Source organism: Phacochoerus africanus, chromosome 8 (genome assembly GCF_016906955.1).
Source record: "Phacochoerus africanus isolate WHEZ1 chromosome 8, ROS_Pafr_v1, whole genome shotgun sequence".
Classification (NCBI taxonomy): domain Eukaryota; kingdom Metazoa; phylum Chordata; class Mammalia; order Artiodactyla; family Suidae; genus Phacochoerus; species Phacochoerus africanus.
The window spans coordinates 99,566,776-99,589,512 of record NC_062551.1 but is presented as its reverse complement, the minus strand read 5'-3'; the positions used below and the strand labels follow the sequence as shown (position 1 = coordinate 99,589,512).

Here is a 22,737-nt window from a genome sequence, read left to right as displayed (position 1 = left end):
TATTTTCTTTTCCATCGTGGTCTATCCCAGGAGATTGGCTATAGTTCCCATTTTCCTTCTATCTCCTTTGGGAATCCTCCCACTTCTCACTAGCCCCCCATTTTCAGGGGACACTTTTGCTAAATTTTGGATACTTTCTCCCTTCCTTCCTTCCTTCCTTCCTTCCTTCCTTCCTTCCCTCCCTCCCTCCCTTCCTTCCTTCTTTCCTTCTTTCCTTCTTTGTTTTTCTCTTTCTCCTTTTTCAGCCACCCTGCAGCACATGGAGCTCCTAGTCCAGGGATCAGATCCAAGTCACATATTGCAACCTACCCTGCAGCTGCAGCAATGCTGGCTCCTTTAACCCACCGTGCCAGGCCTGAGATCGAACCTGTGTCCTGGTGCTACAGAGACACTGCTGAGGATCCCATTGCACCACAGTGGGAACTCCAAGACTTTGGATCCTTAACTGGACAAAAGATGGAGAGGAGACGGTTGAATCCCGGTCCATTTACAGCTCCTGTAAGAGATGCTTTATGTGGCTGTCTCTGTCCTGTGAGCCCAGAGATGCCAGCTCATGGGGAGGTTTGAAGGCCGGCCGTCCCCAAGCAAGGCTATTTCTGGATTTCCCATTGACAGCAGTCGGATTACAGTGAAGCCCGTGAAGTGACAGATTTGGGCAGGCCTGCGATTGCCGTAGGCAGTCAGAGACAGCGGGCCCCTGGTCCTCCTGCCTGAGGACAGTCGTGCCTCCCGAGGTGCCTTGTCCTTTCTGTTGATGGATTGAGGGAGACAAGCGGCACATGGGCAGACAGACCCCCTGCCCAGGCATTTGGTGCCATTTAACAGGTTCCTCTCGCTCCTGACATTTTTATTTCCCTCCTTCGCCCCGCTCATCACTAACTGTTTGCATCTTTTCTTCTTTACGCAGCAGTAATGCAGAATGACAGAATACACAGCCAAGCCCCACTCCCCATCGCCTCGGCTCTGTTCTAGTCCAATTACACAGTGGGTTTTACACGAGCTGAGCTGTGAAAGGCACGTTCCGGTTTTAATTGTACCCTGGCCTGGTGTGTGTGTGGGTGGTGGGGTGGGGGGAGCGTCCTTCCAGACAGACTGAAATTTTCATGAAGCTCTGCTGCTCAAAAGGCAGCGGCGGAACGAAAAAGGTGTTTCTTTTGAGCTGCTCAAGGCTGGAGCTTGCCATGCTCATCAGGCAGCCTCTTTCCTGGGAAAGAACAGTGGGGACGTTGAGTCTCGTCGCTGTGGGAGGAGGACCTGCTGGGTGCTGCTCGTTCCGTGCACTTCCTGTCTGTGGACTCACCCGTGCAGCCTCACCCTGTTTGCCTCTATCTCTGGAATCATCCCCAGAAGCTTAAGAGTCTATTTAAAACTTTCAGACTTCCTTTCTTTAAAAGGGTAGCTTGCTTTCATAAACATATCTCCCTAAGTGTAGCAGGGGGGTAGCAGAATGGTTCCTGCAGACATGTTTCAGGATTTTCCACTACCGACTTAGATTGGATCAGCTGGCCTCTTTTTGCTTGTTTGCTTTTGCTTTTTTAGGGCCGCACCTGCAGCTTATGGAAGTTCTCAGGCTAGGGGTCGAATCGGAGCTGCAGCTATGACCTACACCACAGCCACAGCAATGCAGGATCCTTAACCCACTGACTGAGGCCAAGGATCGAACCTGCATTCTCATGAATACGAGTTGGGTTCATTACCTTTCCCTTGTATTTGCAACATATGCATCACCATTCCTATCAGGGATTATGCATTTAGGCCCTTTATTCTATCTTGAAGGATTTCTTGCTCCTCCTTGTAAGACATCTTTTTGGTCCCTGGGAGGGACGAGCAGCCTGACATGCTAGGACTGTGAAGCGTGATGGGAGGGGAAGCCCCAGTGTCTTATGAAGAGCTCATGCTCACTTGATATTTGATTGATTAGTAAAACCCCCTGGCCGTGAGGTTGTGCTGTTTATCTCATATGGTTCTCCTAATAAATCGCCTGAATGGGGCCAGTCTTCCCCCTCCCTGGGGACCTTTGCCCCCCACCCGCAGTGGACTGGTGACCCTCAAGGCAGTGCCCCCTCCATGCTGGACATGCTTGGTGCCTGGGTGGGGGTAGAGGTGGGTTCACTCACATTCTGTCACTTGTCACTTGTGTCGTGGCTGCCAGCTCAGGGTGGAAACAGCCCCTGCCACGCTGTGCCCCACAGACCATCACAGGATCCACCCCTGTGTTTGCACTCAGACCCCTGCCTGGAGCAGAGGAGGTGGTGGTCATTGGGCGACGGTGGGCAGGGGAGCCAGGGGCTGGGAGGACAGGCAGCTGGGGACTATTCCAGGGACAAGGGACCATGAAGGAGCCCAGGCTCTGAGTCCCCTGCTCCTGTTACCTTGTCTCATCAAGATTCACATACAGAATACAAACTCAGAGGTAAAGTTGTGGGAGATTACTGCGCAGTGACCACAGAGCATTAATCCCAAGTGCAAGGCCACATGAGTGCAGGGCCTGGCGGTGTGGAGAGGTGGCATCAGCCCCACATACTTGGGTCTTGGCTGGAGGGGGTGCTTCCAGGTGACTCGCCCTGTGGAGAACAGGTTGGTGCTGGCCCTTGGGGGAGCTCAGGCTGGTCTGAGATGGGTGGAGAGAGGACAGACCTCTTCCCATGGCTTCGTCTTCCTTGTAGCACAGTGACTGCGTTCTAGGTGTCTTGAGAGAGCCAGGCAGAAGCTGCATCACATTCCTGTCTCGGGTGACAATCCCATGGATTCGCTTCTACCATACTCTGTTTTTGGAGGCCATCACGAAGGCCCACCCATATTCCTGCTGGACAGCACACACATTCCTGCTGCTGATGAATGTGGAGGTTCCAGAGGAATTTGACTTCGGACGTTTTGTTGGAGCTGTATTTGCAGAAAACATCATCTGTCACAGTGAGATCATCAATGAGATGGAGAGAAGTGGTGTGGAAACCAAGCAGAGACGGGCAGGAAAGGAGCCAGGAGGGGAGTGAGGATTTGCAGCATTGACTAGAAGTCAGGCAGCGCCTCTCTGATGTTTGAGGAAAGTTGGAGATGGAGCCATGCAGGTATCTGAGGAAAGAATGTTCTAGGCAGAAGAGAGAGCCTGTGTAGAGTGAATTATGAACGCGGAAGGTAGAGGCAAAGTGAGCGTGGAGAAAAGAAGTAGCGGGGATTTCAGAAAGGAGCAGGGACAATCATTTCAAGTCTTGTGGGTCCAGGTAGGGCTTTGTCATGCACGTGGAAAGCCATTGCTTTTGACGCATGGTGCCATGTGTCCTGGCTTACTTTTTGAAAAGATCACGTGATTGCTTTTTCTAGAATAGATTGCACAGGGACAAACGCGGAAGCAGGTGAACCATTAGGAAGCTATTGAAATATTCCATGCAAATATCGATAGCTGCTTGGACCAGGTGGTAACAATGTAGGTGATGGTGTGATCAGCCTTTGGATGTATTTTTCAAGGTAGAACCAGGAGGATTTGGTGACAGGTTGGATTTGAGTTAGGGGTCCAGGGTGACTACAAGATTTTTGGCCTGAGCATCTGGTTAAATGGCCATTGCCATTAACCATGCTTTCCCTCACTCTTTCCAATCTAAACAATCTGCATAGTGGTTTCCAAAAGGCTCGGAGGTTCCAAGACAGTCAGACTTTGGAAGGGGACGGGGTGCCAGGCAGGGTGGGTGGGACTATATTAAGAAAAATTGTTGATTCTGTGCTCACATCAGCAGAACCTTTACTAAAATTGGAACAAGACAGAAAAGATTAGCATGGCCCCTGCTCAAGGTTGACACGAAAATTCGTGAAGCCCATTCCATATTTTTTAGTAGATACAAACTATTATGCTTAGGATGAATAAGCAATGAGGCAGTACGGCATGGGGAACTATATCCAGTCTCTTGGGATAGACCATGGTGGAAGATAATATGAGAAAAAGAATGTGTATATATATATGTATGACTGGGTCACTATGCTGTACAGCGGGAATTGGCACAATGTTGTAAATCAACTGTACTTTAATCACAAATTAAAATTAAAAAAAGAGGAAGAACTGATGCTTCTATTTTCTGGGGGCCTAGGAGGCAAGGGGGAGGCAGGTCTGCAGGTCCAGCCACAGTTCAGGGGCATCCTCATTATTTTGTATTTAAGCACAGTTTTGCTAAATGAAACCGAGAACCATGCCTATCACACGCCCAGTAGAGAGGAAAGTCAGCACAGTTACTTGACTGATAATGATGCCAAAGAGTTTCAGGTGTTAGAATTTCATTAAGGCGGCGAATTGTCTCTCGCGGTACCATTTCCATTTCGTGTCAGGTATTGCAAATGAATCGCGGGCATAATTAATAGCTGTAGTAATTGGATTACCATTTTAAGATGATCAGCCGTGCAACAGAGAAGTGAGGAAGCAAGAACAATGAGGACCCACGCAAGTCTCTGGAATTGGTGTCCTTGCTGCGAGAGACTCTGCAGAACAGATTCATGTGTTGGTGCTTCATCACCGGTTGGCTGTGTTACAGCAGCTTAACATGGAGACACAATTGTGATGTGAAGTGGAACTCGTGGAACTCTCCTGGGGCCCTTGGTCCCAAGTCACCGAATCGGGGTTGCTGGGAGGATACCAATATTATAAGGATGGTTCTTGTGGACGTTTGAGTTACTTTTGATAACCATGGAGAAACCAGAAAGCAATACATGGTTTTATGTTCCTTACAAGCTTAATTGAGTCAAGGATAAAGATGCATAATCTAACCAAATAAAAGGAAGGTTGGCATTTTAGGACTTGAATGAATTATTGAACATATTTCAGACAAAAGATTGTTAAATAGCATGTTCGAATAGCTCTGGTTAACCTAAAGAGACACTTAGTAAACTAACCATAGATGGATAGGAAAAGGACATTTGCATAAAAGTCACTTTTCTGCCTGGGCTTGTGCTGGAATGACTTGGAATGATTGCATAATGAGGGCGAAAAGTTGTAAGACTACATAGAAACTGCATGCTACTTAATAAATTATTCATGTTAGCCCAAAGGTGTAATTATTCAGTGAAATGAGAACTCAAAAAATTAGTTCTGTATTAATGTTTATTTATATGGGTAGTGTTTTTGAACATGCTCACGTTTTCCCTCTAGAGGCAATCGAAAGGCAACCCACATGAAATGTGAAGTCAGGGTGGAATTCTTGGGGTCAGTTGTGTTCATCCTTTTCTGTTGTTGCTGTCACTTGTTTGCTTTGGGGGAAAGTTTGTTTCACGTGGAAGGGAAATCAGACCCTCATTAAAGCAGTCCTTTGGCACAGGATGGGAGCAGTAAGGCACTGAAGCACGGGCATGCCTGCAGCCTGGCTGCGGTGTCCACATGTGCTCTGGAGGAAGCAGAGTCCCAGGAACACAGTTTTGTGTCCTGATGGCGGTGGGGGTGTCACCACATCCCCCACCTCCCACAGTCCTGGTCAGAAACCATGATACTTCTTCTTCATCACCATTGTTATCACGTAGTGTTCAGTTGCAAGAGTGTTTAACACATTTTGGTTCAATAGTTCAATAGTCCCTGCTTCTACCCTTGACCTCTAGGGTGTCCAGAACAATAGGCACAGTGGTTCCCTCAAAGCAGGTGTTACAGCAAATCATCCTCTGCCTAACACCTTCCAGCAGGTCCTCATCTCAGAGTGAAAACCCAAGCCCTCACCATGGCCCTGAGTCCTGCCTGGTCTGGTCCTTCCTTCACCCAGCCCTTCACCAGCTAATGACTGCCATCCCCAGTCATTAGACTCAGATCCATCCTGGATGCCTGCCTGTTCCACTCACTTCCTCACCCTGGACCCTGGGAGGTCTGCGTAGACACCACCTTTCCAGTGATGCTCAGGCTGACCGCTCCCTGTAACTACAGCTCCTTGCACCCTCCATCTCAGCCCCCCTACATTTGTCCTGAGCTGAGGTTTCCCACCTTTAAGAATACTGTCACCTCTCTTTTATGTCCCTTCTTTGCCCAGACAAGGGCTCTTTGTCTGGTTCATTCAGCTATGTGTGCCAGGAGCCTGAGAATAGCCTCGCAGAAACTCTATAAATGTGTGTTGCATGAATGAATGAATGTGTGTCCTGAAACTCTTCCATGGAGATGCTAAATCTGCTGCCCCTGAGATTTATTAGAGAGCACCCAGCACCAGGTTGTGAATGGCCCGTGACCAGCAGGCATGTCCAGTTGTCGCAGAAATCTAAGAATGCAAGAGCAGGACGATGGGAAGCAGTGAGGCGGAGGAGGGCTTTCGTAGGCTGAGGTCTGGCACTCAGCACGTGCCCGTAACTCCTTCGTGGTGACCAGTCTTCTGTTTGGTGATCATGGTGATAGGATGAGAGTGGCACAGGGGGCTTGAGTGTTGAGTGGGTGGCCTGACATGGGTGGCCGTGCTGCTTATGTTTAACCCGAGGGAATTTCATGAGCAGGTGTCTGCCCCTTTGCATGGGTGTTTGAATTCCAGTTTCTAGAACAGCAGTGGCTGCCATAGCTCAAGTGATCCATCACATGTGTGCCTGCCTCCTGGGAGACTGGGTCACCATTTGCTTGGAAACTTTCACAGCAGGGAGCAGTGAAGCAGAGGCAATTTGGGGAAGAGTTAAATGTCAAGAGATGAGGCTGAAGGCAACGGGCTGAATCTTTTGTTTCAGAGACCGTCGTAATGGGCAGCCTTACTCTTCTAAACCCCTGCAAAATACCACACACACACACACACACACAGACACTAGTTAGGGACAGAATGGATGCTTTTTTAGACCTTCATTTGCTCTAGTGGATACTTGAATTGCCTCTTAGACTGTTTCAGCACTGTCCAAAAGAAATATAATGTGAACCATAATTATAACGCCACACTTGCTGGTAGCTATATTTTAAAAGGTTAAAAATTTTAATATAGATTCATTCTATATTTTAATATATTTTGTTTAACCAAAATATTTGAAATAGTATCATTTCAACCTGTCATCTGTAGAAAATTTATCACTGAGATATTTTACACTTTTTAAAACTAAGCTTTCAGGGAGTTCCTGTCATGGCTCAGTGGTTAATGAATCCGACTAGGAGCCATGAGGTTGAGGGTTCGATCCCTGGCCTTGCTCAGTGGGTTAAGGATCCAGCGTTGCTATGAGCTGTGGTGTAGGTCGCAGACATGGCTCAGATCCTTCATTGCTATGGCTCTGGCGTAGGCCCCGGCAGCTACAGCTCCGATTAGACCCCTAGTCTGGGAACCTCCATATGCCGCCAGTGCGGCCCTAGAAAAGGCAAAAAAAAAAAAAAAGAAAAGAAAAGACACACACAAAAATAAATAAATACAACTAAGCTTTCAGGAAGTTCCCTTGTTTTGCAGCAGGTTAAGGATCCGGTGTTGCCACAGCTGTGGCACAGGCCGCACCTGCGGTGCAGGTTTGATCTCTGGCCCAGGAACTTCCACATGTTACAGGTGTGTCCAAAGAAAACAAAAAACAAAACTAAGCTTTCAAAATGTGGAGTGTATTTTATACTTGCTTGTCGGTTTGGACTAGCCATTGCTCAAGTGTTTAATAGTCACATGTGGCTGGACATACGGCTAGACAGGGTTTGCTCTAAGATAGAACGTGTCCTCTGTAGAGATTCTCTTTTAAAGTGGATTCTGTCTTGTAGGGAAAGTTTACTTTGGTTCAAAGTATATTCTCGGTATGAATTATATTGTAGCATCGTTGACCTTAGTTAGTCTTTATAGATGACGGTGGACAGGTGGACACGGTTGTTAGTGGTGACAGTTACAGTTCACCTGAGTCATTGGTGAATCAAGTAGCAAAGATGGAAACCATAGAATCAGAGCAGATGAAGAGTGAGATCTGTGTAAACATCCTTGCAGCGACTTATGTGGGTTTCTGTTTTGGTCCATGTGACTTTCTAGGGGGCTGAGGTAAGTCGTGTACTGTTGCTTTTTTGTATATGGCAAGACTGTTACCTTTTCAAAACTGAGCTGGAGCTTATAGAAAGTGGTTATATTTTGGGCCTCTCCCAAGGAGTTTTAGCTGCTAAACACCCCCGATGCATTCTGAAGATGAGATTCCAAAGATGCATGTCTGATGGCAACTCGACTGACTGTGAAAGATGTTTGGAGTTTGTAACACAGGCTGAGACTCCTAGGCTGGTCTTGGATGCCGGTGATAAATAAGACATAGAAGGGAGCGCTTCAAATCAGGAATAAAGAACATTGCATTTTTCTTCTTAACCTTCTGAACAAAACAGAGGGGACCACCTTTCTCCTTAAAACAATTTTCGCTTAAGGATGTTGAAAGAGAACATTTTTAATATTGGAGGGAATCCTCGAGTTGCATCCTTCAGTTCCTTCCCTTCTGGGAACCCTTTTCCCATCCTTGTGCTGTTTTCCGCTCCCACCAGTTCATAGAGACAAATAATTATATACAGACCAGCTAAATGTCTGGTAACATCTCTGGACAGAACCGAGTTGACTTGCGTGGAACTGAAGTTAAAAACACTTGATGGAACATTGCCCCGGTCTTGGCCTGCTTGTCAGGTTGCATTTCCTGCCTTGCCTCATTAGCGGGACCCGTGCTTGGGTCCTGAGAACCGCCTTGTCCTGCCTCTCCACTTTCCTGCCTCCTGACCACCCACCTCCAGCTTTTGAGTACTCACAACCTAGTGGTTTAATTAGAAAACAAATCTAATAATAGCCCATCTGAAATTTTTATTTATTTTTTAACTGTCTTTTTAGGAAGAACATATTTACATTATGAAATAGAGGAATATTTCATTACTGTATAAGTGGAAGATATCATAAGATAGGATTCATACCAATGGTTATTTCTCAGGTATTTTCCCAAAATCAAGTAAATGGATTTAGAGAAAAATAGCGTTCATTTGTCGGTGAAATCTACCATTGTCTACAGTAGGCCATGGCAATTGATCATGATTTTGCACTTGAGGTCATATTAGCTCGGTGGTGGGGCAGGAGTGGGGGGCGTTGAGAAGACGTTGAGAGGTGGGATTGGAAGGAAAAGCTAAACTTTTTTTTAGCTGCACCTTTGACTTATGGACATTCCCAGGCCAGGGATTGAACCTGCACCATAGCAGTGACAATGCCAGATCCTTAACCTGCTTTGCCACCAGGGAATTCTGAGAAAGCTAGACTTTTGAAAGTCCATACGGTTGCTTTAGTTTTAATTCTTTGTTCTTGATTTTAAAAAGAAACAATGACTCAAAACCTAAATGGGTATGAGATGAGAATTTTATAGCGGCTCAGGTGCAGAAGCACGCTGCGATGAAGTGTGTAAAATCTGGGCACGTTTAGAGAGGAAGGCGTTGGTCTGTTTATCAACTGTCCACCCTTAAGTGCAATTTCTCGGGGAAGAAACTTAAAGCGCTCAGCCTGAATTTATTCAGGATTAAGTTCAATGAACGTTAATCCATGACTTTGGTAAGAGTCATGATTTTCCAAGCATGTCTTTCAAGAGCCTATTTTAAAAAAAAGGGTATTTACACGTTTGGCCTGTGTTGGGATCCATGGTTCCTGGAATGGGTGGAGCATTTCCTCATGGGGATTGTTAATAAGTAGAGCACAATATACATATTTATGATGTGTACATATGGTAACAGAGTGGAATATCAAAAATAAAAATGTGTCCTTTAGAAATGAATGTTTTTTTGGCAGTATTCAGAATAGTAACTTGAAGGTTAGTTTTCATAATTTAATCAATGTAAGACTTTTGTATTTGGTCAGATTTACTAAGAAGAAAGTTTCATTAGCCTTCATTTAGACTGTTTACAAGTTAAACAAAGACCTAGTTAAAGATGGTAGAGCAAGGCATTTTTATCCCATGTTTCTGCCTTTAATACTCCCCAAGGAAAAAAATAGTGTTAGAGAAGAGCCACTGTGTACAGTTGGGCAGGTTGTGAACTAAACAACTAACTGTAGGGACCCCATTAACAGCAAAGTCTATGTGAATGGAGTCTCCTACCCAACCTATGTGCCTGCCCCCATCACCATGGTGACCAGTGCCACCCTCCTGTCTAGTGAAAGATCCTAAAAGGGGGGGACTGCCAATGTGAGGCTAGAAAAAGGGGTCCTGAGCTCCCCACACAGAAACTGTGACATGAGGGGTTCTCTGTAACTTACATTGACTCTTTGCTGAAGCCAAAGAGAGTCAGGCCAAAAACGTGAGGGTGATATACTCCTAGGGTATGAGGACTTAACAGAAGTAGAAAGAATGTTGGAGATCAAAGCCGAGCTTGGAGCTTGCTACTCTTCCTTCATTGGCTTCAGAACCTGACTGGGTGTTTCCATTCCAACATGAATGCCTTGTGGGTAGTAACACACCTTGGGTTAGGCGGTGTAGGTGTACAGAAGAAAGGAACACGGGCAGAGATAGAGGAAGAATGTTCGTCAGAAGGGAAGCTGTTTTACAAACAGAAGGAAAAATTCAGACTGATTCTCTTTCATGGCCGTTTTCTGCAAAAGAGTTTCAGGAAATGATACAATGACGAAAGAAAAGAGAAAGGGGATGGAAAAAGTTGAGCCGTTCCAATCTCAGTAAAGAGACAAAAGAGAACTAAAACCATCAGAAAGATGAAAGTCACTTGAGAAGCCACAACAAATAATAAATCCAGGTGAAAACACAGAGTTATACAGGTCAGACTTGAGAAACTCCTATAAAAGAGGTGAAGAAGATGAGCTAAAAATGATTTCTTTGAAGACAACATGCTGAAAGACAAAAGACTGTCACATTTTTGCTTCTTTTTCCAAAGGAAGAGAACAAAAATGACACACACACACAAAAAAGCAAAACCCTCCAAGGCATAATAGGAGAAAACCTTAATGATGAAGAAGAAAGGTTATGCATAAGTAGAAGGCCTTGCTATTTATTAGGGGAAAAGACTGCTGAGAAAAAAAGAATTAAGAAGACACAGGCTGCTGAGTAGACAAGGACTCAAGAACAACGGGGAGGGGGGGACATTTGCTGGCCTCAGCAGTAGGGTCACAGACAGATGGATGGACGGCTGCTGGGAAAGCAGGTCAGGTGAAACAGGGGGGCAGAAGTTGCCAGTGATCTGCTGGGCAAGTGAGTCAAGGTCAGGGATAGAGAAGGGCATAGACAGATTTTTTTAAGCAATCTTCTCAGGAAATGAAGGAGATATGGACATACCTACAGAGATACACGGGACTGAGGAGAGTGTTTTTAAGAAAAAGGCTGACTTGTAGATACTTCAGTACCCTTTGAGAGAGTGAGGTAGAGGAGCGTGGTTCTTAGCTTTGTCTGCATGTTGGAACCACCTGGATTATTAAAAAAAAAAAAAAAAGGATACCAATGCTGGGTCCTCCGCACTGAGGTGCAGGTGCAATTGGTATTGGATTGGGTTTGGGCTGGGATTTTTAAAAGCCGCTTGGGTGATTCTAAAAGGCAGGAGAATTTGAAAAGCACAGTTGTAAAAGTTGAAAGAGGGTCTCAAGAAGATGGGAGGGCATTTGATCCTAAGCAGAGATGGAGGGAAAATTAACCCCAAATCCCAGAGCCTTCTTCCCTTAGAGCTGGAGTGATGGTGGTTGCAGTTTCAGATGGACACGTGAGTTTCTCAGGTGGGGGTTGAAGAGATTCCCAGCAGCGGCTCTGGTTTTTCTCTGTGAGGGGCCTGGAGCTGGGGGTGCCGGGTGGGAGGAAGATGGGAAGGCAGAAGAGGAGAGAGGGAACAACAGAGCAGAAACAGAAGGACGGGCAGGCAGCGGGGAGGCAGATGGAAGTTCCGGATCACAATTTTATGGAGGCAGTTCTTTTGTCCTCTTAAGTGGCGACAAGGCAGAATACACCTGAGAGGAGTGGTCCGTCTCCCAGCAAAAAATAGAAGTTGCTTCTTGGGAGGGTCTCTGATTTTGGACACAGCATGCGATGAGTAGAAAAAGTAAACAAAAATAATGCGCTATCCAAAATTCTGTCTTGATCTGTAAGCTCTTCATTCTGTTCCTGTGGATGCACAGACAGGAAGCCAAACACTGTCATTTTGCTCGGTTTAATGAAAAAGACATGACTTTTAGTTTTAATGATTCAAAAGTACAACTAGGAATAGCTAAAGGCCCTGGCTGTCTCCCTACAGTAACCCTTTTGTTCTAGATCTAGTGCGTGACTTGCAGTGAAGACCCTTGTGTGTTGGCCTTGTAATATTCAGTGTTGAAACTGTGTGTATTCACAAACTGTATGTAGAAAAATAATTCTGATCAACCTGGAGTCAAACATATACTAAATCAGTTTTAATATAAAATAGTCCTGCCTTATAAATAGTGCAAATAGAAATTGATTCTTCTTTGGCAATGTCATTGACAGGGTCCTTAGATTAGACCTTTATATTTTAGTTTAGGGCCTTCATTCTTGTTGTGTTTTAAAACCACTGTTTTGGAGTTCCCATTGTGGCTCAACAGGGTAAGGACCTGATGTTGTCTCTGAGGATATGGGTTTGATCCTTGGCCTCACTCAGTGGGTTAAGGATCCGGCATTGCTGTGAGCTGTGGTTTAGGTGAAGCTGCAGCTTGGATTTGATCCCTGGCCTGGGAACTTCCATAAGCTACAAGTATGGCTCTAAAAAAAAAAAAAAAAAAGTTTAGTGAACATCCATCATCTCATATAGATATAACATTAACGAAATGGGAAAAGTATTCTTCTCTGTGATGAGAACTCTTGGGATTTACTCTCGTAACTTTCATCTCTGATGGGTAGCAGCCTTAATTCTATTCATCATCTTGTACACTTACAACTGCAGGTTTGTACCTTTTGACCAACTTCCTCCAATAGTGTGCAATTTACAACATCTCCTATAACTCCCTGGAAGCTGTAATCGATGCTGAGGATGCTGTGACATTTTCAGGGAACACTAAACAGCATTCGATGTTGCAGGGGGGAGGCACCCTGGGAGAACACAGGGCTGAGATCCACGAGGACTGCTTGAGAGCCCAGGCCTTGTGAGGACAACACAAGTGTACGTGAGAGTGTGTCCATCATCTCTGGAAGTTTCCTAATGTCACAACTGCTTTTCACTCCAGTGGGGAGGACAGAATACACATCACCTGTTTGGATTTGTTTTCAGAACCCCTTCCTGATCTCTTTTCACCTGTTGAAGATCCACTGACCCGGTTTGCTTTTTCCTGCCTCCCCCTCTGTCTTCCTCACACACTAACCCTTGCAGACTGTCGGAATGTCACAAACTTTGGCGGTTGGTGGGATGATGGCCTTGACTTTTTCATGCAGCTTTTTTTTTTTTTTTTTTAATTGTGAAATTGCTCTGTGTGTGGCACCGTGCTAGACATCCGAGGATGAAGACATCATTGAGACTTGGCTCTTGTTCTTCAAACTGGGTTCTAAGCTTTTAGAAGCTCCGGGAAGCCGAGGCATTTTTCTTGGCTTTCTTTTTCAGTATTTCCATTCCATAGCATTCTTGGCTCTGAGAAAACCGAACTCAGTTATTGTTGCAGTTGTTGGAAAAATTCTTCGGTCTCCTGATTAGCCTCTTTAGGAGACAGATAACCTCTTGGTCACCCCGGAACCCTGACATGAAGGAAAGAAAAGGTTGATAACTGCTGATCCCCTCCACTGTAGGGGCTCAGTCCCCTCTTTTTTCCACTGCTTTGGTGACGGTGAATTTTCTTTCTCATCCCTGGCCCTTAGCCTGACTTATATTGTATCTAGCTTGTGAAAGTCAGCTCTGAAGGATTAATAGGTAGGCAAAAATCAGTATTACTGATTTTTCGTATAACTGAAATGTCATTCCCACCCCTCGCAAAATTCCCTATCTCCAGGTGGTCGGCTCATGTCCCTTGTGAGCAAATGTTCCATCCGCTGGAAGATGACTATAGCCTAGCATGTGTGTGAAGAATTAACATGTTAAGACCACCCAAATCTAAAGATTTAACTGCACAGATCTTACTGACAAGTGTTTTACTCATTTGATTGTGGCAGATTATGTAAAAGCTAGAACAATATAAAAGAGATGATTTTTCTTAAGTCCTGAGAATATGAGACATTTTTGAGAGGTACTGTTTAGTTCTTTGAGAGGCCCTTAGATGTCTCTGAACAATATTAACTTTCTACGCTTTGTGCAGTTTTGTCTTTGAAGTCACTCCTAAGCTAAGTCTAGGGCCAGCCACCGACACTCTTTGGAAATTTAATTTGGGATTTAAAGAGCTGTCTTTTCCCTTCAGTTTTATTGACACTCTCTAGACAGACTACATTTAAGAGCCTACTCATTCCAAACAGCCTTCACTTTTCCTCGCAAGATCTTTTCTCTGTCCATTCCGATAAAGCAGTTGCGTGTAACCTTTATGCCATTTCTAGAATGGCTTCAAGGCACCCGGCGATTACCCTTGCTCTGCAGTTTATAAAACCCCACCAGAATCTTCTCCGAACACGAGCTTTTGGAATTGTTTGGAGATGAATAAGCACATTGTGGAAGGGATCTACTTTGCTTTTTCAGCAGGGGTATTGGATGTTTGCAACCCCAAGTGACAAGTGAGTACTGGCTTCGTGGCTCTGTGTTGCAGCAGATACATCAAAGCAAGACGTTTCAGCCTTTCCCTGGGGGGGATGGCAGGCCACCAGAGCTTGAGTCTGTTTCCCTCTTGTCCTTAGCCAGAGAAGCAGATGGACCACAGTTTACCAGGGAGCTGTGGAAAGCTGCCTCCCTTCCAAGGCCTTTATCCCTCTGGGTGATTAATATCTCGCTGCCCCCCTCCAACACCGGTTCCATCAACACAGAGGTTGCTCTGTTTCCACTCACCATGTGGCAGAGTTCTTGGCACGTATACTTGGCTCACTCCTCGGAGGAAAACTCAAGATTCCTTCCCACATTAGCAGGCCCCCTGCCTCCCTGGGAGCACTTCTTGAGGGCCCTGCTCTTGGGGAGCCCTTTTCCTGCTCTTTGTCCTGCTGAAATGCCCCACTCCCTTTCCTGGAATCTCTGCGGAGATGCCCACTTCTCGGGGGGATGGTCCCACCCCCCCAGAAGGAGCTACTTCATCCCACATCCCCTGTGCCCCTAACCTGCCTTATTGCTCTCCGTGGGACCACTCCAGCCATGATGCATCGAGTTCTTTCTCTGAGGTCTCCGTCTACCTCGAGCAGAGTGTGGTCCCCGCAGAGACAGGGTCTCTGGCTCTGCGCCGTTTTCTCCCTGGTGCCTGAGTGAATGGCAGGCACTTGGGTAGTAGTCGAGGGAATGAACATGAACGGAGGGGTAAAGGCTCAGCGTGCCTTTATTTGCAGGACGAATGATGGAGAGAGGATGTCACAAATAGGGCACCCTAGTGTGGAAGGACATGGACACTGTCCCTTCAAAAGTAGGGGATGATGTGTGGATGAAGGGAGATGGCCGCCCCTGCAGAAGGGTTACCATGAGGAAAGGGGGTGCTTTTACCCATCCCTGCCTCAGCGTTCGTGGGTAGGTGAACTATAGGTCTGTGTTTCCTTGACATGCACCTGTTTTCTAGCCTAATATTGAATAGCACCCTCTTTTCAACCTCAGACGTTTCCTGGTTGGATGGTAAACTTCAAATGCACATCACTCAGTGAAAGAAACCCATCTGAGAAGGCTGCATCCTGGGTGATTGTGGCTACAGTTGACGTTTGGACAACATGGGTCACTGGTCCGCCTGTGTGAGGACTGTTTAGTAAATACAAAAGTACATGGTTGCAGACCTGCAGATACAGACGAACTGTGGGCAGGAAGGGCTGATGACAAATTATATGTGGCTTTGTGACAATGCAAAGGATCAGCGCCCTTACCTCCCGTGTTGTTCAGGGTCAGCATCCTGCAAAAGGCAAAACTGTAGAGGCAGTGAAAAGACCATGGTGGTTTCCAGGGGGTACAGATGAATGGACAGAACACAGGGGCTTTTTAGGGCAGCGAAACACTTCCGTATGATATTATCATGGTGGAGACATGTCTTTGTACATTTGTCCTAACCCACTGTGAATGGATGACACCCAGAGGGAGCAGTAATGTAAACTTGGACTTGGGGTGAGTATGATGTGTCAATGAAGATTCCTCCCTGGTAACATATGTACCTTCTGATGGGGGGACTTTGTGAACGGGGGACTCTGCATATTTGAAGGCAGGGGATATATGGGAAATCTCCGTACCTTGGTCTCAAATTTTTTTTTTGTCTTTTTGCCTTTTCTTGAGCCGCTTCCCCAGCATATGGAGGTTCTCAGGTTAGGGGTCTAATCAGAGCTGTAGCCACCAGCCTACGCCAGAGCCACAGCAACACAGGATCTGAGCCACGTCTGCAACCCACCCCACAGCTCACGGCAACACGGAATCCTTAACCCACTGAGCAAGGCCAGGGATCGAACCTGCAACCTCATGGTTCCTAGTTGGATTCATTAACCACTGCGCCACGACAGGAACTCCACTTGTTCTCAGTTTTATTGTAAAATGAAAACATTGACCAAACAGCGTGGAAGACTGTTACCTATTAACATGTCATGCAGTTTTTAACTTAATAGTTAACTTTAGCAATTGCCTGTGTTTACTCATTATTGAAGTATGATTTAGTGGAAGTGCTTGCTACCTTCTAAATGTTACCAGGGTGAAGGGTTCAGATGTGATGGGGAGGGGCAGGTTCATGGGCAATGGTGCCCTTTGGCTGAGGGTGGCTCTGTGCCTGGGGATAATGGCTTGCTTTCCCCCTTAAACCGGAACAACCCTGTAGACAACAGCTTGCTTACCCCAGCGAGCTATATTCCAGGTACAGGTTTTTGTCTCCAAAGGTCTTAGTGTAAAATCTTCATTGATTGATGGATGCTGGATGTGTTCTAGCACAAAATAACAATGTATCTTTGTCTGCTAGCGATGAAAGCAGTTTTGCCCTGAACCACATGTGTGTGAGGGATGACATTTTTGAGTAAAAGTAGGAAAAATGTCCCTGCATGTTAGAACTGCTATGCATTTCCTCTGTCCCAGTGCACCTAGATAGGGACTGAGGTGTGAGAAAATGGGCATTCTTTGTTTGCATAGGAAAACTGAAGAGATACCTGTTACCTTACAGCTTAGTGGTATCAGGACTCTTTGAAAACAATGTGGAGTCTCCTTCTCAGTCCTCACACCTGATGCTGGCCATGACCTCATCTAACCATGTGTCATGGGGCTGTCACTCTTCCTCCACCCACTAAGGAAAGCCCCCCTTGAGTCCAGCCCTGGGTGGCTGCTTTAGCCTGTGACGGGGCTCCTAGTGGACCTGCCAGCCTGGCCCTGGGAGGTGACCCCTTCCCTTGTTCTCTAGAGGGTGTCAACAGCTTTGTGGCTTGGAGTCCAGCACGGAAAGTTTGATGGAGTGGAGGGAAAATGTGGGTGAATTGGGTCCAGAGGTCGTCCTGAGCTCAGAGGAAAGACTGGCCACTGTGCTTTACAAACCCTTCCTTTTCTTAGGGTAACACGTGTAGAAAAGAAGTATTTCATTTTCAGGTTATTTCCCCCCACTTCGTAATTAGTTATTTTTTATTTTTATTTTTATTATTTTTATTTTTGTCTTTTTAGGGTCCCATCCATGGCATATGGTGGTTCCCAGGCGAGGGGTTGAAACAGAGCTGTAGCTGATGGCCTACACCACAGCCACAGCAACACTGGATCTGAGCCACATCTGCAACCTACACCACAGCCACAGCAATGCCAGATCCTTAACCCATTGAGTGAGGCCAGGAATCGAACCTGCATCCTCACGGATGCTAGTCAAATTCATTTACGCTGAGACACAATGGGAACTCCATTCGTTTTTTTTTTTTGTTGTTGTTTTTTAATGTAAGTCTCAGAATTACCTTAATAATAGTAATAATAATAATAATAGATAAACTTAATGAGCCCTTCTCATTAAATGTTGTCTGTTACTTAATCCTCACAACTATGAGAAGGTACTCCTATGATCCATTTAGGTGTTGAAGAAATTGAGATTTAGAGGTGTTTAAAGTAGCTTGCCAAGTTAAACATAGCTAGAAAGTAGGTCTGCCTACAAAACACACATTTTTAAAGACTTGGCTAAATGTAGTTTTTCTTAGTGAACAAACTTGCAATTTTGTTGGTTAGGGGGCAAGAGGAGCCTCTTGTCAAGTGCCATCAGGTTCTCTCTGATTTTGTTTTTAGCATCAGTTTGACCATGCATCTCTGCTCTATACTCTGTTAGCTTCCTGCGTTTTGGGATTAAAATAGTGTTGTATTTCTAAAAAGAGTGTTCATTTGCCTTCAGAAATGGTTCCCAAGCACATTGCTGGTTTAACTAGTAACTGTTGCTGATTGGCACTGCCTTACAGATAGCTGCAGCTGCCTTGCCAGCCACATCACCTACTTGGGTCTTGCTTACTTTTCCTTGTGTAACAATTCTGATGTTTTTACGTTTATTTTACACTCATTTTGAGTTTTCATGTGTGTACTAAAGATGCAGTCCTCTCCTACCTGTGGCTGGAGATGAGTCTATTTGTGGTCTGATTGGGTGGATGTAGGGATGGGGGACCCTAGAGAAGTCCCCAGAAGTCTCTCCTGGTTGCTCCCCGAGGATAGTGACTGCAGAGGAGAGCTGGTAAACCCAACAGAGCAGAACATTCTGGAACTGATACTTACAACTGTACCTCCCACCTAGGGAGCCCCGTCTAAGTGCTCACCTTACCTTAGACACCTACAGTGCCCATCCTCTTACCATCTCCACTTTCTAGAAGAGGAAGCACATTGGGTATCGTTCCTTCTCAGGGCCTCCCAGCTGATAAAGTGCCAGAGCTGGGATTCCAATTCAGTTTGCCCAGATTCTTGAGTCCCAGTTTGTAACCCATAGGCTTTTAGCCTTATCCTGGTTCACTTGCATTGGTTTTTGTTGTCAGTGAACCTTCATTTTAAAAAAAACAGGTGGAAGCTGGATTTGGCTTACTCGTCAGTCTTGCCAATCACTGGACTAGATCATTTGCCTAGTGTTTTTTAAAAAATTTTAATTGAAATATAGTTGGTTTATAATGTTGTTCCGGGTATACAGCAAAGTGATTCAGATGCATGTGTGTGTTATATGTGTTATATATGTGTGTGTGTATAAGTACATGTGTGTATATACATACACACACGCACGCACATACACATATATATTCTTTTTTAGATTCTTTTCCATTATAGGTTATTACAAGATATTGAGTATAGTTCCCTGTGCTGTACAATATATTTTATACATAGTACTATGTATCTGTTAATTTCAAACTCCTAATTTATCCCTTTCCCTCCTTCCTCTTTGGTAACTGTAAGTTTGTTTTTTAGGTCTGTGACTCTGTTTCTGTTTTATAAATAAGGTCCTTGTATTTAAAAATTCTGGCTGAAGGGTATCTCCTGCTGTTTTTTTGTTTTTGTTTTGTTCTGGTTTTGGCCACACCCTCGGGCCTGGGATCAAATCCAAGCTGCAGTTGCAACTTCTGTCACAGTTCAGCAATGCCGGATCTTTAACCCACTGCACCAAGCCAGGGATTGAACCTGAGCCTCAGCAGTGACCCAAGCTGCAGAGACAATGCCAGATCCTTAACCCATTGCACCACAGCGGGAACCGCCAAATAGGGCTATTTTGAGGGAATGTCTCAAAGATATATGAAACATCTTGATCGAGAAAGCAGCCTTACAAAACATACTAACTGGCACTTGTATAATCATTTGGCTCTGAGTTCTGTGTCATCAAGATTATAAATTTTCTTGAAAAAAATAATGAAAAAGTCTGTAGCAGCTTAAATTTTACTCCATGCTGCTCTCTGACTTTTATTAAGTGCTCTCTGATTTATTTTAGCTTTTCCAGGATGTGGGACGATTCTATGATTGGTACAGTGTCTCCTTGGTTTGCATTTTCCAGCAGAAAGTATTTCAACAGCTCTATTTGTTAGAGACGCCAAAAAGCAAACAACAAAAGAGACCCATTGTGGTGTAATTGTAGGGTTGATGAAACATGGGACTTCAAGTTAGTTTTAAAATGTAGTGTAAAATTAGGCATTATTTATGTAAAAGAAATTACACATTTTTAGGTTCACAAATCATTTGCTTGTGGGCTTAGGGAAAGTTGTTCAGGGTTTTTCATCTTAGATAGTGCTGTAAAGCTATCTCTTCCCTCTGTCTCATGCACTGTGAGGTGAGAGTTGTGCTGGTCACCGGACCCTGAGACTGAGGGCTACTCTTTGGATTTCTTCAGCGTCCCTTGTGGCTTCATGTCCTGCAGTAGTTTCCAGGTGTGTGCTATTCAAGATCAATTTAAGAGCAAAAACCCAATTTTGAGAAGAGCTTGTTTCTGGTTTGCTTTCATCTGCTGCTGTGGGGCCCTGAGCTCCTATGTAACCTAACATCTGGGAGCTTAGTTTCTCCTTCTGTGAAACAAGGATGCCCCCTCTGTGACCAGGATGCCCCTGTGACATCCTGGACATGGAAGCATCACTCATTAAGTGTTGCCATCCCTCCCCTTGTCTCTTCCCCTTTAGTGACAGCTAGAGGGTCATGATGGGCAGAGGTTGGCAGAGGAACTCAGAGACTGATTTCTCAGAAATGCTTCTTTTACACTGGAGGAGACCTAGAAGTGCTGGGTGAGAAGTTGACTGACCCAGAGGTTCCTGATGGAGGGATGTAGTCACGTTCTCTGGTTGCCTAGCAACCACAGACTCAGCAGGTGAATACCTCGGGCACTTCTCAACTGGGCTGGTTGGCTGCACCCAGGGCATCACCAGGTGTAAATCAGGGTGCCCCGCTCCCCAGGTGGGAAATCGGGGTGTCCCCTGGCTGAGTGCGGTCTGGAGGCTCCGGGGAAGAAAGTCACTTCCAGACTCATTCGTGTTGCTGGCGAATCCAGTTGCCTGCGCTCTGGTCTGAGGTCCCTATTTCCTGGCTGGTGTTGGGCAGGGGTGTTCTCTAGGGCTATCCGCCTTCCTTCTCATGCTCCTCTGACTTCAGGGCCAGCTGTGGCTCACCCTGGCCAATAGCTGTGACTTCCCCTTTTGTCACCAGCCCCAGACAGCCCTCTCAGGGTTCAAGAGGTTAGATCAGACCTCTTTTTTTTTTTTTTTTTTTTTTTTTTTAGGGCTGCAACTGCAGCATATGGATGTTCCCGGCCTAAGGGTCGAATCAAAGCTGCAGCTGCCAGCCTATGCTACAAACACACTAATACACCAGATCTGAGCCAAATCTGCCACCTACTTGGCAGCTTGTGGCAATGCCAGATCCTTAACCCACTGATCAGGGCCAGGGATCGAACCTGCATCCTCACCGACATTATGTCAGGTCTTTAACCCACTGAGTCACAATGGGAACTCCAGCATGTCCTGCTCTTAAGGTGAGCTGTGCCCTAGGACAACTTGGCATCAGCCTGTTATCATAACTGTCCTTGTGTGTTTAATAATAAGCCTACCAGTGAGCCTAAACCCGAGAGGGACATGTTGTCATGTTCACAAGGTCTAGGTATCTGGGGGTGGGTGCACTTTTAAGATCAGGCCCTCTCAGTGGCTCCGAGTGTCCTCGGCCCCATCCACGCCCTGCTGGTGTAAGCCCCAGGCTGGACTGTTATTCTTTGGCCCCGTGAACATCTCATTTTGGCAGGTTTGGCTAATTTCATTGGTGTTAAGACATTTGTGGACAGGAATTGCAGCTCAACTATAATCCTTATATCTTGATGCCTCAAAGGGTGTTAGGGATTCCTGAAGAGGATAGTAAACCTATTAGAAAAGACAGCCTGGTTCAAGACTCTCGAGGCTGTGGCTTTGTTAACTGTCTCACAAAGACATATTATGGTCAGTTCCCTGCTCATTTCATTGTGGGAGTGAATCTGAAGAACTGGGTCACTTGGGGTTCCTGCAAATATAATTGAGATTATAGGTCATAAATTAGAAGGTCTTTTATATGAATGGGCAAATGCAGCATTCCCTTGTTGGTGACTTACCGAGTCCTAGGATAAAAAGCAACAGCTGAAGCCTTAGAAGCAGTTCTCGACCTAAGGCTATTGATTTTTTTGAGTTTGCCTCCTAAAAGCATCCTCAGGGCCACCAGGCAAGGTCAGGTAATAATTCATCTCTGGGAGGAGCACTACCTGATGTCGGAGATGGAGTCAATGTCTGTTACTTTATCATAGAGATAATCTCACGAAAGGGCACCTGTATCCGTTAGAGTGCTTTGGTTGCAAGCAATAAAACTGGACCACAGGTAATTTAAAGCAGAAAAGGAGCTTATTGGGAGGGCATCAGAAGAAAGCTCTCAGAATCCAGCGGTGGACCTGCGAACTGGGCTCGGGATAAAGGTCAGGAGAGATCCAGAGGGATTTTAGAGGGAAGATTTATTGCCTGACTACTGCCCTGTTTTTTCAGGGCATGCTGCAGGGAATGAGACGGAGTCTTTTTTTTTTTTTTTTTTCTTACACTCTTTGTCTGGGCACCACACTAATCAAAACTCCAGGCCCCGGAGAGACTGCCCCATGGATCTTTCCAGAAATGCGGGACCCAGAGTCTGTGCCCCGCCTCTGATGGGGGATACACAGCTTGAGGGGATTCAGTTACCCAACAAGGAGAACCCTGAAACAAAAAACCAGCTTTCACTCTGGAATCTTTTTGCTTAAAATGCTTTTTCTAAATGACTCTAAAACATGTACTGAGTGGTGATTTTAAAAAACACAGTGTTGCCTTAAACAAGAAATATTTTATTGCTATGTGATTGCTGCCTTAAATCATAGAAACCCAGAAGCCCCCAAAAGCTAATGTTAA

The 22,737-nt window shown here is 45.5% G+C and overlaps 1 protein-coding gene and 1 non-coding gene across 7 annotated transcripts in view; both read left to right on the top strand.

The window, feature by feature from the left end:
- PTPRM (protein tyrosine phosphatase receptor type M) overlaps positions 1 to 22,737 on the top strand; it is a 749,971-nt gene that overhangs the window by 90,191 nt on the left and 637,043 nt on the right. The window lies entirely within an intron of this gene.
- LOC125134710 (U6 spliceosomal RNA) lies at positions 3,716 to 3,824 on the top strand. Its single transcript, XR_007136724.1, has one exon. It is a non-coding gene; the product is annotated as a U6 spliceosomal RNA (small nuclear RNA).